Raw genomic sequence first — 13,427 nt, 5'->3', positions numbered from 1 at the left:
TAATTGAAGTGGACAAATTCCAAATAGACAAGGATTTGAGTTATCTATAAGTCCAAAAATGTTTACCTTTTCTGAATTGAACAATAAAGCAGCTTGGCACACAACTTAATTATATTTTTTATAAAATTAAGATACTATTGTTAAAAGGACGAATATTCTGGTGTCTCGGTTAAAACTTTTTTTCTGTTTAGTTTTATTATTATTATTATTATTATTATTATTATTATTATTATTATTATTATTATTGAGAATCCTACCATCTTTCTGCTATCACATGACCCCCCTCTGAACATGCATTATGCAGTCACCGCCTTAGAACAAGTTCTAGTTTTTGTATCTATTAATTTGAAAGAGTTAATATTAAAATATAAATAAATTTTAAAAATCATTATTCAAAACATATTATTATTAATCATGATTTTAAAATCTAAATCATTCAAAACAATTGAAATGGTAGCTTATGAATTATCAAATTTATATCGATCGCGCGTTTGAATATTACTCATTTTCCGAATGAATAAATATAAAACAGTAACAAATTTTTAGATTTCAAGTCGGTATGAATACTTTTTATATAACCAATGTCATTTTTATTTTAAATTTATAAAGTAACGGCAAAACTGAATATTTTGTTATTATCTACTTGGAGAATATTACATAAAGTTAATATATTGATGTTCGTTGTAAAATCTAGTTTAATTTATAATTTTTTCGGCTTTCTTCTAAGAATATAATTTGAATGAAAGAATATGAAGCCTGAACAATCTACAGTTGAATTTATGGAATAATTGGCCATGAAGGCATTTTGGGAAATCTAGGGATAACTACATGTTGATTGACATCTAAGAAGTGAATGACATTCATGGATATGAATTAACACTTTAGAGATGGAATTGGAACATAAACATAAATGATCTCTTGAGCTATAAGTGGTTCTAGTGATTGTTTTAGCCTAAAGGGCAATTTGGAAAACATGGAATTAAATTGAGGATTTACATGGTTAGTTTATGTACTTACATTGAGATTAATGAATGTTTTATGTGCTTGACAGTACTCATTTGAGTATTCATTGAGTTAGGAGCAAACCTTGTAAACTTTGGAGTGTTTATTTGAACAATTGGAAAATTAGCCTTTTCTTATGGAATTTGAAGACTTGTATGATCTAAGGAAGTTCAATGATCACTTATTGAGTTAAGAGGAGTGTTTTAAGATGATAAAGCACTTCCTACACATGTGTGAGAACATAAATAAATGGTACAAAGTGAATGGGAAAAGGGTATTCAAAAATTATGCAAAGTAGGGTGTTATTTTTAGAAAAAATCGAGTTTTATATGTTTGCAGGCATGAAAACACAGCCCATGGAAATTCATGCCTTAATTTCCAAGGCCGTGGAAATCTTTGACTGTGAAGATACTTGTTTTTTTCATAACTTTTTCATACAGACTCGGATTTGCGCACAGTTTCAGCCTATGTTTATATTTTTGCATAATGAATGAGATGAAACAATAAAATTTAGTAATGGAACATATGAGGGGCATTTTGTTCATTTTAATGACTTATATCCATGTTATATAGGTGATGATTGAGAGTGTTGCTCTAAGGAAAGGAACTGGAAGATGACTAGCTAACCTATGTGTAATTGAGATGAATACGTGTTGGCATTCTTCCATTTTGTGGTACATGGAAAAATGATTTTATGATAATGAAATGTAATGTTTTGAAAATGTGTTTGAAATGTTTTGAAATGAAAGTGTTAAATGTTTTTGGAAAAGATATTTTGAAAGAATGCCTTGAAGGCAAGAATTTTTTTTAACGCAAAGAACGTTTTGGAAGGTTGAATGTTTTGAAAATGTGTTTCAAATGTCTTGAAATATAGATGCTTTACTTTTAAAATGAGTTTTTGATACTAATGTATGAAATGTGTAAAGCATGGAAAGTAATGACAAGAAATGGAAATGAATGAGAAGAAATGGAAATGAATGAGAAGAAATGGAAAGTAATGAAAAGAATCGGAAAGTATCAGATGTTGGATTAGGTGTCTAAGCCATAACTATATTTGGTATGTACTTGACCCGGTTGTAGCATGGTCCTTTTGGGTTGCCTTCACCAAAGCAACTTGATTGGATGAATAATAGAGAAAGAGGTTATTATGGTTTATTAATATATTATTTGAATAATATATTAAAAGAGAAATCATATTATTTAATTAATATAGATCAATAATTAATTTAGAATTAATTTTGTGGTCAAAAGAGATTAATTGAATTTAGGGGACTAATATTGTAATTATGTGATAGTTGCAATATGAGCAGATGATCCCTAAAGAAGGGATGGACAAATTCAATGGGGAAGCCCACATAGAAATCGTCCATAGGAGGCCATCTGGAAGGATCTTGTGGACTGTTTAAGGCCTAAGCAATCTAATTAGGGTTTTGACTGAAACTCTAGCAGTTCACCTATATAAGGAACCATTTGGCTTCACTTTTTCGGATACCACAACCCTAGAAGGATTCCAAGAGCTGAAAATTACCTCTCCCTTCTCTCTCTTGCATTCTCCAATTGCTTTGGTGTTTGTGATTCATTAGATGCATCATATTTGAGGTGTTAGGTTCTCAAAAGCTCAAGATCATCAAGCTACAAAGGTAATATTTTAACTCTTCATTAGATGTAGATTTCGATTTTTGTTGTATGCTAAATTAGGGTTGAAAAAATTTGGATGATTATTGCATGTGCAAATAGAAAAACTAGATCCAAAGCTTTAGGGTTTGCATGTGCACCATACGATTGATGTTTTGCTCATAACCCAACAGTGGTATCGGAGCCTAAGTCGTTTTTCTTTTGTATTTAATGCATAGCAAAATTGTTCAAAGCTCAAACTTCAAAAAATTATGCCTCTAACTGATGAACTCTTCAAGTCACCTGATGAACTCGACGAGTCCAATCAGTGACTCGGCGAGTCGGGTCGCCTGGTGGCTGATTTTTCGGAATTTTGACTGAAATTGAATTGGGATAATTACGAAAAACATTTTTAACTGATAAAACTCATTTTTTTCAATAAGGTTATTGATTATCCTAATGCAATTCAAAGATAATTGTCATAAATAACACAATTACTTGTTTTATATGATAAATATTAATTATTGGTATTTTTTATTTGAATTATCTTGTCAAGAAAATAGATTAGGTCAAATTATGTGATAAAGATTAATAATATGATTAATTAATTATTTTTCAAATTTGATCTATAAGATGTTTTGAAAAGTTTTAAAACTTGCCCTTAAGTTTTGAATTAAAGTTTTAATTTTGAAATAATTAAATCCTAAACCCTAGAATTTTACAAGTTTAAAATTCAACCCTTATACTATTATAATATTATAAGATTAATAATTATATATATATATATATATATATATATATATATATATATAAGATAAGCTAGTCTTACCGTTGGTAGGCCTCATTCACGAAGTCGATCTATAAGGGAGGTATAAGGTTACTGCCTATAAAATGGTGGTTTAATGGGTGTCCACTCTCACCCACCGCTTCCTTGATTGGTGGAGGGTCGTTAGCCGAATGGGTAGGATAGAGAAACAAATTCCTCATTAATAAGTATAATGATTTTCATAAAGTAACTAAATGTTTTTATATAATTCTCAATCTTTGTTACTTTAGGTAAAATGTGAAATGATGTTATTCCATGAAATTACACTTTGCACCCTTCCAAGTCGTTAGCGGAACGTGTGTGGTTAACCAACACACTAATTTGGGACTAGCAAAGGTGGCAAAGGGTGGCTCGATGTTTATCATAAATCAATTGAGCGTGTGTGGCTAACCGTCACATTGATTAGGTGGTAAATGACATCGAGAGTACCAAGTACATTTGCATGGTTATTCACACCTTGTTTGTGATCCTCGGTATCCCAGTTACAAACTTGAAGGGCATATCGAGATTTAAACATGCCATTTAAAAGTTCAATGAATGTCAAAAGACTCTAGGAATTTCAATTCATTTAAAACTTAACTGTTTTTTTCGTTTTTCATGGTGGAAATTGGTAATCGTCATTTACATACCTTCAAATTATTTGCAATTAGATTACGGCATCCCTCTTCTAAATTGTAAATAATTGTGTTGGGTCCTAGCCCTAATTTCTCATCTGGGTGTTAAATTGGGGATTCTTATCTAATCTAAACTTTGTTCCTTTTCTATTTCAAATATCTACTTCGAACAACAACAACGCTTCTAACTCGACCCCTTCTGGCTCATTCTCACTCATGAACTTGTGTGGGAGGAAGATATTCGATGGGTCCAACTTTAACGATTGGATCTGCAACATTCACATGGTCACCCGCTACGAGGACAAAGAGTATGTTCTCGAAAAGGAGCTGAAGGAGGTTAATGTGAGCACTGTCACTCCCAAAGAAATTTTTGCTTACGAAACCCATGAGAGAGAGGCTACAAAGGTTCATTGCATCATGCTCGTAACAAGGACTGTTGAACTCTAAAAGTCCTACGAGGACTACTATCCATACGAGATGCACCAAGATTTGATGGAAAGGTACCATCAAAGTGCTAGGCAAGAACGGTATTAGATCATCGATGCGATGATCACTACCAAAATGAAAGATGGAGAGTCCATCACGACCCACTTGTAGAAAATACAGAGATATGTGGACCGCTTTCTGAAGTTGAATGTCAACTTCGATGAGGAGTTGGCCATAGATATCATTCTACACTCCTTACCTCTTTGCTACGACCAGTTTCGTATGACCTACCACATGAACAAGGAGGAGGTCACTCTAAGCAAGCTTCAAGGCCTGCTAAGGAAAGTTGAGAGTAGTCTAAAAGGCAAATCTATTGCCTCTACTCTTACTATTGTTGCCTCTGTTTTGGCTACTGGGCAAGGAAAAGGAAAGAAGAGGAAGGCTCCTTCTAAGAGCCACAAGGGAAAGTCTCACGATGGTACCTCTTCAAGTGGAACCAAAGTTGGTTCTGCTACTCCCTCTTCCAACCTGAATGATGCAGAGTGCTTCTACTGCCACGACAAATGGCATTGGAAACGAAGTTGCCCGAAGTATCTACAAGATATCAAGGATGGGAAGATAAAGCCCTCCTTCGCATGTATTTATACTATTCAATCTAATAACTCGTCACATGTTATGTCTTGGGTCCTCGATACAGGATGTGGTTTTCACATTTGTTCTGATTTGTAGGGTCTAAGAAGAAGTATGGATGTGGAGCATGGGAAGATAAACTTGATCATGGGGAATAGGAAAGTGTCGCCTGTCACCAAGATTGGAGTTTACTCTTTAGTGCTTAGTAGTGGGTTAGGTTTAGATTTGAATAATCATTGCTACTCGTCAGAAATGACACGAAACATTATTTCTTTTCATGGTTTGTATAAACAAGGTTTTAGTTTTTCGTTTAATAATGAAGTTGGTTCTATTAATGCTTTCTTGAATGGTACTTTCTATTTTGAAGCATTGCCTTGTAATGGAATATATGAAACTGTGATGGTTGTAGACAACTTAGGAAATGATGTGTTGCATATCGATTCTTCCAATAGTTTGGACAAAGCATGCATGTGGCATTGTCGTCTTGGACATGTCAACAAGAAGCGCATAGCCCAAATCCAAAAGGATGGAGTGTTTGAGTCATTCGACCTTAAAGACGATGACACATGCGAGTCTTGTTTACTTGGAAAGACGACCAAGTCACCCTTCACTAGTACTTGTGAAAGGGGTGAGGTTTTATCGGATCTCATACATACCGATGTATGTGGGCCCTTTAGATCCACCACAAGGGATGCGAACCACTTTTATGTGACTTTTACCGATGATTATAGCAGATATGGATATATCGACTTAATCAAGCACAAGTCAAAAACCTTTGAAAAATTCAAACAGTTTAAGAAAGAAGTGGAGAATCAATTAGGTAGGAAAATTAAGATGCTCCGATCCGATAGAGGAGGAGAGTACCTTAGTATTGAATTCCACGACTACCTCAAGGTATGTGGAATTGTTTCTCAATTGACGCCACCTAGGACACCGCAGTAGAATGGTGTGGCTGAGAGATGCAATTGAACCTTGTTGGACATGGTTCGTTCCATGATGAGTCGAGCTTCGTTACCTATCTCATTCTGGGGTTATGCCTTAGATACTGTCGCCCATATCCTTAATCTAGTCCCAACTAAGAAGGTTACCAAAACACCTCACGAGATGTGGACAGGGAAGGTTCCCTCGTTGGCACATATCAAAGTTTGGGGTTACGAGGCTTTCATGAAACGAGAGACTCGTGACAAGCTCGAGCCTCGTAGTGAGCGGTGTATTTTCATCGGCTACCCACAAAAGTCCTTTGGATATCTCTTCTATAGACCGAGTGACAATGTTTGTATTCGTTGCAAGGAGAGGGGTTTTCCGAGACCGAGAACTCATATGCTAAGAGGACAGTAGGAGGCAAATTGATCGTGAAGAGCTTCAAGAGTCAAACGATGAAGGAACCTCTAACACTAGCACTCAACCCGAGGAGGAAACTCCTGTTGAACCAATTGACGAGTCTCAACCTCTTAGACGTTCCAGTAGAGTTAGTGCTCCACTCGTATTATATGGTTTTCCATATAACTGTTGAGGGTGATACATTTATTAGTGATAGTACACTAATAAATTTGGATGAACCTAACAACTACAAGGAATCCATGGCAGGCCCGGAGTCTATGAAATGGAAAGAGTTATGGACAGCGAGATTCAGTCCATGTATGACAAACAAGTTTGGAACTTGGTTGACAATGTGTCAGGTCGTAAGACGGTCGGGTGCAAATGGATCTTCAAGAAGAAGACCAACATGGATGGGAAAGTACACACATATAAGGTGTGATTGGTTGTGAAGGGCTTTACTCAAACTCCTGGAGTTGATTATGATGAGACATTCTCACCAGTAGAGAAGATTAAGTCTATAAGGGTTATGTTATCCATAGTTGCGTTTCATGATTATGAAATATGGCAGATGGATGTCAAAACCGCTTTCCTTAATGGGAAGTTGGCTGAAGATGTTTACATGAGTCAGCCAGAGGGTTTTGTTGATGCAAAGCACCCTAATAGAGTGTGTAAGCTTGAGAAATCCATCAATGGATTGAAACAATCATCTCGTAGATGGAATCTTTGTTTCGATGCGAAAGTCAAAGAGTTTGGTTTTTCAATAAGCGGGGATGAGTCTTGTGTATATGTCAAAGTCAGTAGGAGTATAGTTAGCTTTCTTGTTTTGGATGTGAATGACATACTGCTCATAGGAAACAGCATCCCAACCTTGCAGGAGGTTGCGTCCTGGCTTGGGAAGTGCTTCGCCATGAAGGACCTCGGAAAAGCTGCTTATATTCTAAGGATAAGGATATTGAGAAATAGGAGTAAAAGACTAATAGGACTTAGTTAAAGTACTTACTTGGATAAAGTGTTAAAACGTTTTAGCATGGAGAATTCCAAGAAAGGGGAGTTACCAATCCAAAGCAATACCAAGTTGTGTAAGACTCAAATTCCGAGTACCGATGTCGAGATATCAGAGATGAACAGAGTACCTTATGTTTCCACGGTTGGATCAATCATGTATGTTATGACATGTACTCGCCCTGATGTGGCCTTCACTTTGGGCATGATCAGCAGATATCAAGGGAACCCTGGTAGAGCATATTGGACCGCAAGAAAGAACATTCTTAAGTACCCGCGGAGGACTAAGGACTGGTTTCTTATCTTCGGTAGGAGTGATGACTTGAGAGTGCGAGGGTATAGTGACGCTAGTTTTCAGACTGACCGGGATAATTTCCGATCTCAGTAAGGCTGGGTCTTTACCCTGAACGAAGGAGCAGTGACATGGAAAAGTTTCAAGCAGGAGACTGGAGGTGATTCAACGTGCGAATTAGAGTACATAGCAGTGAGTGAAGCGTCGAAGGAGGCACTATGGCTAAAGAACTTCATTGGAGACGTTGGAGTTGTACTGACCATAAAGGAGCATATGGAGATTTTATGTGATAACGAAATTGTGGTTGCCTTAACCAAGGAACCAAGGGATCCTGGCAGATCCAAGCATATCGACATAAAATATCATTTCATTAGACATCAGGTAGAAAAGGGACTCCTCGTAGTAAATAAGGTATCGTTAAAGGATAACCCAACATATCCCCTTACGAAGGGACTGAGTAGGGTTAAGCACTTGCAGGACGCTAGGAGCATTGGGCTGAAGGACAATATTAGTTTTGGTGATTAGATAGCCTTTAGAAACGTGTAATAGATAAATTGTAATTAACATTTGATGATTAAATAAAGGATTTTTATTTATAAGTAAAGTTACTGTCTTGTGTTAATTAATTACTATTGTTTCACGTTGCATGTTTTGAATTCCGAAAGAATAAGATTATTTAAACTATCCACAGTCGATCATACGTTGGAAGGCTCGTAGAGCGGTCCAGATAGGTTGTAGGTCATGCATGGCAGTCCAGTCAGGCTATTTGCTTATGTTTGTATGCTTCTTTGCTATGTGGTGTGTTGGTGCTTTGGGGGAACTCACTAAGCTTTCCCTTATAGTTTTAGTTTATTACTTTAGGTTCTTTTAAGGATCCTGGGAAAGCGAAGGCTTGATCGTTCACATCTTCATATTTTCATATGATTGGTTTATTTGGGACACTCTGATATTATGTTATTTTTTAAATGATGAGTATTTTTTTTAAAAATGATGGTTCATGGTTGTTTTTAAAAAAAAGTTAAATTCCTTGGATTTTTGGAGTGTTACACGTAGAGTGAATTATGGAATCATCTCCCTGATGAAAGCCAGAAAGTGTTTCTCCAAAGGATATACATCATACTTGGCATTTGTGATCGATAAAAAGAAGGAAAAGAAAGAGATGTAAAGGATACTCGTGGTGTGTGACTATCCAAAAGTCTTTCTCGAAGATCTTCCTATATTACCCCTTGATAGACAAGTAGATTTTCGAATAGACTTGTTGCCAGGATCGAAACCGATAGTGAAAGCACCATACCCATTAGCACTGATAGAGATGAAGGAACCTATGATGCAACTTTAGGAGTTGTTGGACAAAGGTTTCATTAGACCTAGTTCTTCACCCTGGGGTGCTTCGGTTTTATTCATGAAAAAGAAGGATGGGAACATGAGGATGTGCATAGACTATAGAGAGTTGAACAAGGAAATGGTAAAGAACAAGTATCCACTGCTAAGAATTGACGACATGTTTGATCAGCTGCAAGGTGCGGGCTATTTCTCAAATATCGATCTTAGGTCAAGATATCATTCAGAACTAGATATGGACACTACGAGTTTTTGGTTATGTCGTTCGGACTAACCAATTCTCCAACAACATTTATGGATTTTATGAACATGGTTTGTAAACCATTCCTCAACAAATCTGTATTAGTGTTCATAGATGACATTCTGTATTAATCAAAGAGCCAGCATGAGCATTGCAAGCACTTGCGGGAAGTATCATAAGTTTTACAGAAGGAGAAGTTGTATGCAAAGTTCTCTAAATGTGATTTTTGGATCCGAGAAGTCCAATTCTTGAATCATGTGGTTAACCAGGAAGGAATAATGGTTGACCCATCAAATATTGAAACACTAATGAAGTGGAAACGACCAAAAAGTCCCATTGAGATTCGTAGTTTTCTGGGATTAGCTGGATATTACAGAAGGTTTATCAAAGGTTTTTCTTTGATAGCTGCTCCATTGAAAACTTTGACCCATAAAGGAGATACATATACATGGAGTGAGAAACATGAAAAATCCTTCAAGAAATTAAAGAAGTGGTTGTGTGAAGCACTAATTCTTTCGTTACCTAATGGACTTGAAGACTTTGTAGTCGATAGCGATGCATCTGGAGTGGGGCTAGGTTATGTTCTGACCCAAAGATATAAGGTAATCGCATATGCATCTCGGTAATTGAAATACACGAAAAGAACTACCCTACTCATGATCTGGAGTTGGCAACGATAGTATTCGTATTAAAGATATGAAGGCATTATCTTTATGGCACAAACTGCAAACTCTTCACTAATCATAAGAGTCTCCAGTATCTCTTTGATCAAAAGGAATTGAATATGAGAAAAAGAAGCTGGCTAGAATTACTCAAGGATTATGACTGTGAGATAGTTTACCACCCTGGTAAACAAAATGTTGTAGCTAATGCTCTGAGTCGAAAAGTAAACCTGGAAAGAAAAAGGTCAAGAGCGTTAAAAATAGAAATTGTCTCAACAATTACGGAAAGCATTAAGAAAGCTCGGGAAGAAGTTTTGGAAAAAAATGACCGAAAGGAAGAACGTTTAGGCAAAACGTTGGTATTTGGTATAAATAGTCAAGGATTGAAGGTATTCCAAAATAGGATTTGGGTGCCTAAGATGGGAGGAATAATAGATCTTCTCATGGAAGAAGCTCACAATACCATGTACTCGATTCATCCCAACAACACTAAGATGTATATGGATCTGAAACCTTACTACTAGTGACCGACGATGAAGCTCGATGTTGAAAAGTATGTGGCGGGGTGTGTAACATGTGCAAGAGTTAAAGCACAACGTCAAAAACCATATAGGAATTTAGAACCTTTTTCTGTACCCATAGGTAAGTGGGAAGACATCACCATGGATTTTGTGACTAAACTACACAAAACGAAGAACGGTCACGACATGATTTGGGTTGTCCTGAATCGATTCACAAAGAGTGCACACTCATAGCATCCAAAGAGAGATGGTATATGGATAAGCTTGCAAATTCCTACGTGAAAAAATTGTAAGACTTCACGGTGTTCTATTAATGATTGTATCAGATCATGATAGTCGTTTCACATCAATATTTTGGAAGAGTCTAAAGAGGAAATGGGTACGAAGTTGTGTTTAAGTATAGCATACCATCCATAGACTGATGGTTAGAGCGAAAGGACAATTCAAACATGAGAAGATACGTTAAGAGCACGTACCCTAGAATTTAAAGGTAATTGGGATGAGCATTTGCCCCTGCTAGAGTTTTCATACAACAACAGTTACCATTCGAGCATTAAGATGACACCTTATAAAGCCTTGTACGGATAGAAGTGTCGTACGCCGTCTTGTTGGCTTGAGGCCGGAGAAAAGCAGTTTATGGGTCCCGAAATAGTCCATCAAACTGAGGAAAAACTAAATGTGATTATAGAAAGGATGTTAGTAGCTCAAGATCGCCAAAAGAGCTATGCTGACAAGAAGCGACGACCAATGACATTCGAAGTTGGGGATCCGATGTTGCTCAAAGTCTCACCGTGGAAGGGACTTATAAGATTTGGAGAGAGAGGAAAGTTGAGTCCAAGATTTATTAGGTCGTTTAATGTTCTTAAGAGGATTGGGAACCAAGCTTACAAGTTGGAATTGCAAGAAGGACTAGATGGTATTCATAACACCTTCCATGTGTGTTATTTAAGGAAGTTCACAGGAGAAGTTTCCGATATTATTCCACTTTCGGAGTTAAGGATTAATGAAGATAAGAGGTTAATTGAAGATCCTGAAGCAATTATTGACCATAAGACGAAGAAATTGTGACGCAAGATGGTCGAATTAGTGCTAGTACGATGAAAACATTCGAATGGGCCGAACCTCACCTGGGACACAGAAAGTGACGTTATAAGTCGCTATTCACATCTATTTGTTGATGCATGATTCCAGGACGGAATCATTCTAAGGATGAGAGAATTATAACGTCCACGTTTCTCGCTAAACATTAATAAAATGATGTAATAGTTAGGGTTAACAATTATAAAATATTTGACATAATAAACAAGAATTATGTGAATATTATGTGTTTCATGATTATTATTATAATATAATAAAATAGGCAAAATCAGCCGAAACGCCCATAAATCGTAAAAATAAGTGCACCAAAACATATATATTATTATTATATATTTAGAAAGTACACGTCGTCCCAATCTCGAAAATATAAATTTTGTAGAAATCCGACTCCATATGAATTACATATGATTTTTATAAGATATAAAAGTTAGTCGCGTACAAGGAATGTGTGACGTAAAAAGCTAGGAAGAGAATGATTGACTTTTAGTTAAAGCCACCAAAAAGAAGATCGTAGTACTCTTTAAAATATGAATTTTCAGAAAAAAAAAATGTCAAAATCGGAGTCTGTATGAGAAAGTTATGATTTTAGCAAAATCATTTAATTTTATAAAAATATTGACGAAAAATAAAGTTAAAATTAGCCGAAGGAGTTTAAACGAAGCTTGTAGATCTCGTCGATAGCTACGTGTTGATATAAAAAACGTAATAAACGGAGTTCGTATGAACGAGTTATAATTTATAATAGCATATTTACGTTATAAAATAAAGTATAAATCATGTATGTATACATATGTGTGTGTGTGTGTGTCTATATATATTGTGACATCCTCATTTTCACGGCCAGAAAACACCGATTTTGTTTATGCTTTTATAATCAAATCAGAGAAATCTTTCAAATAAAAGCGATGCGGAATTTTTTTCCCAAAATAAAATATGATAAAAATTTATCAAAACATTTCTTAAAGAAATGTATTTTTCATTTCATTACAAAACTCAGGATGTCAACATCGATACAGACCAAAAACATAAATAGTACAATATAGGCCTTAAAGCATTTATTTACATTTACTGGCCTATAATCCAAAATCCCTCATCAAGTCATACAACTATGCTCTTGTTCCACTACCTGTAATACAGAAAGCTAAGTGGGTCAGGCTTGGGAGCCTGGTGAGCACATAGGGTTTTCAACCCGCAATAAATAAATTTATTATTTTCATCAACTAAAAATAAATTTATTAATTTCATCAACCAACAATAACCCTGATTACTCATTCTCATTATCCTCACTTTACGTCCCTAAACACCTATCATAAGGGACCTAACCTAAGGATCATCATCGGGATGGACAATACTGCTAAGGGGATTCCTCAGTCACATATGTCCGTAAGGCAACCATGAGGGGGATGGAGTACACCGGTGAACACATCGTTCACAAACACCTACATGTTGCGAGCCTGCTAGCGTTCCACTGGACCATCTAGAAAAGTGTGTGGTCGTCATCTATACTCCCCTAGATGACTGAAACATCAACAACTTCGAGGCCTCTCATCAATTTATTTCATCACACATCAACTATTTCATCTACCCATGTTTTACCCAACATATATGTAGATAAAAAAATACATATACAGTTTAAATCATTCTAAACATGTATAAAACATTCATTCAACATTCATCTCAAATAAATAAACTATATATATATATACACACACACACACACACACACAAACAACACGTATTTTATATAAAATACTTCATATCTATGTGTAAGATAAAAGTGACTATACACTTACTTGATAAGATGGTAATTGGACAGCACTTCGTTCCTTAAAACAATC

The sequence above is a fragment of the Lactuca serriola genome, chromosome 9, assembly GCF_051521515.1.
Source record: "Lactuca serriola cultivar US96UC23 chromosome 9, Lser_US96UC23_V15, whole genome shotgun sequence".
Lineage (NCBI taxonomy): Eukaryota > Viridiplantae > Streptophyta > Magnoliopsida > Asterales > Asteraceae > Lactuca > Lactuca serriola.
Note: the sequence above shows the minus strand (reverse complement) of the source record.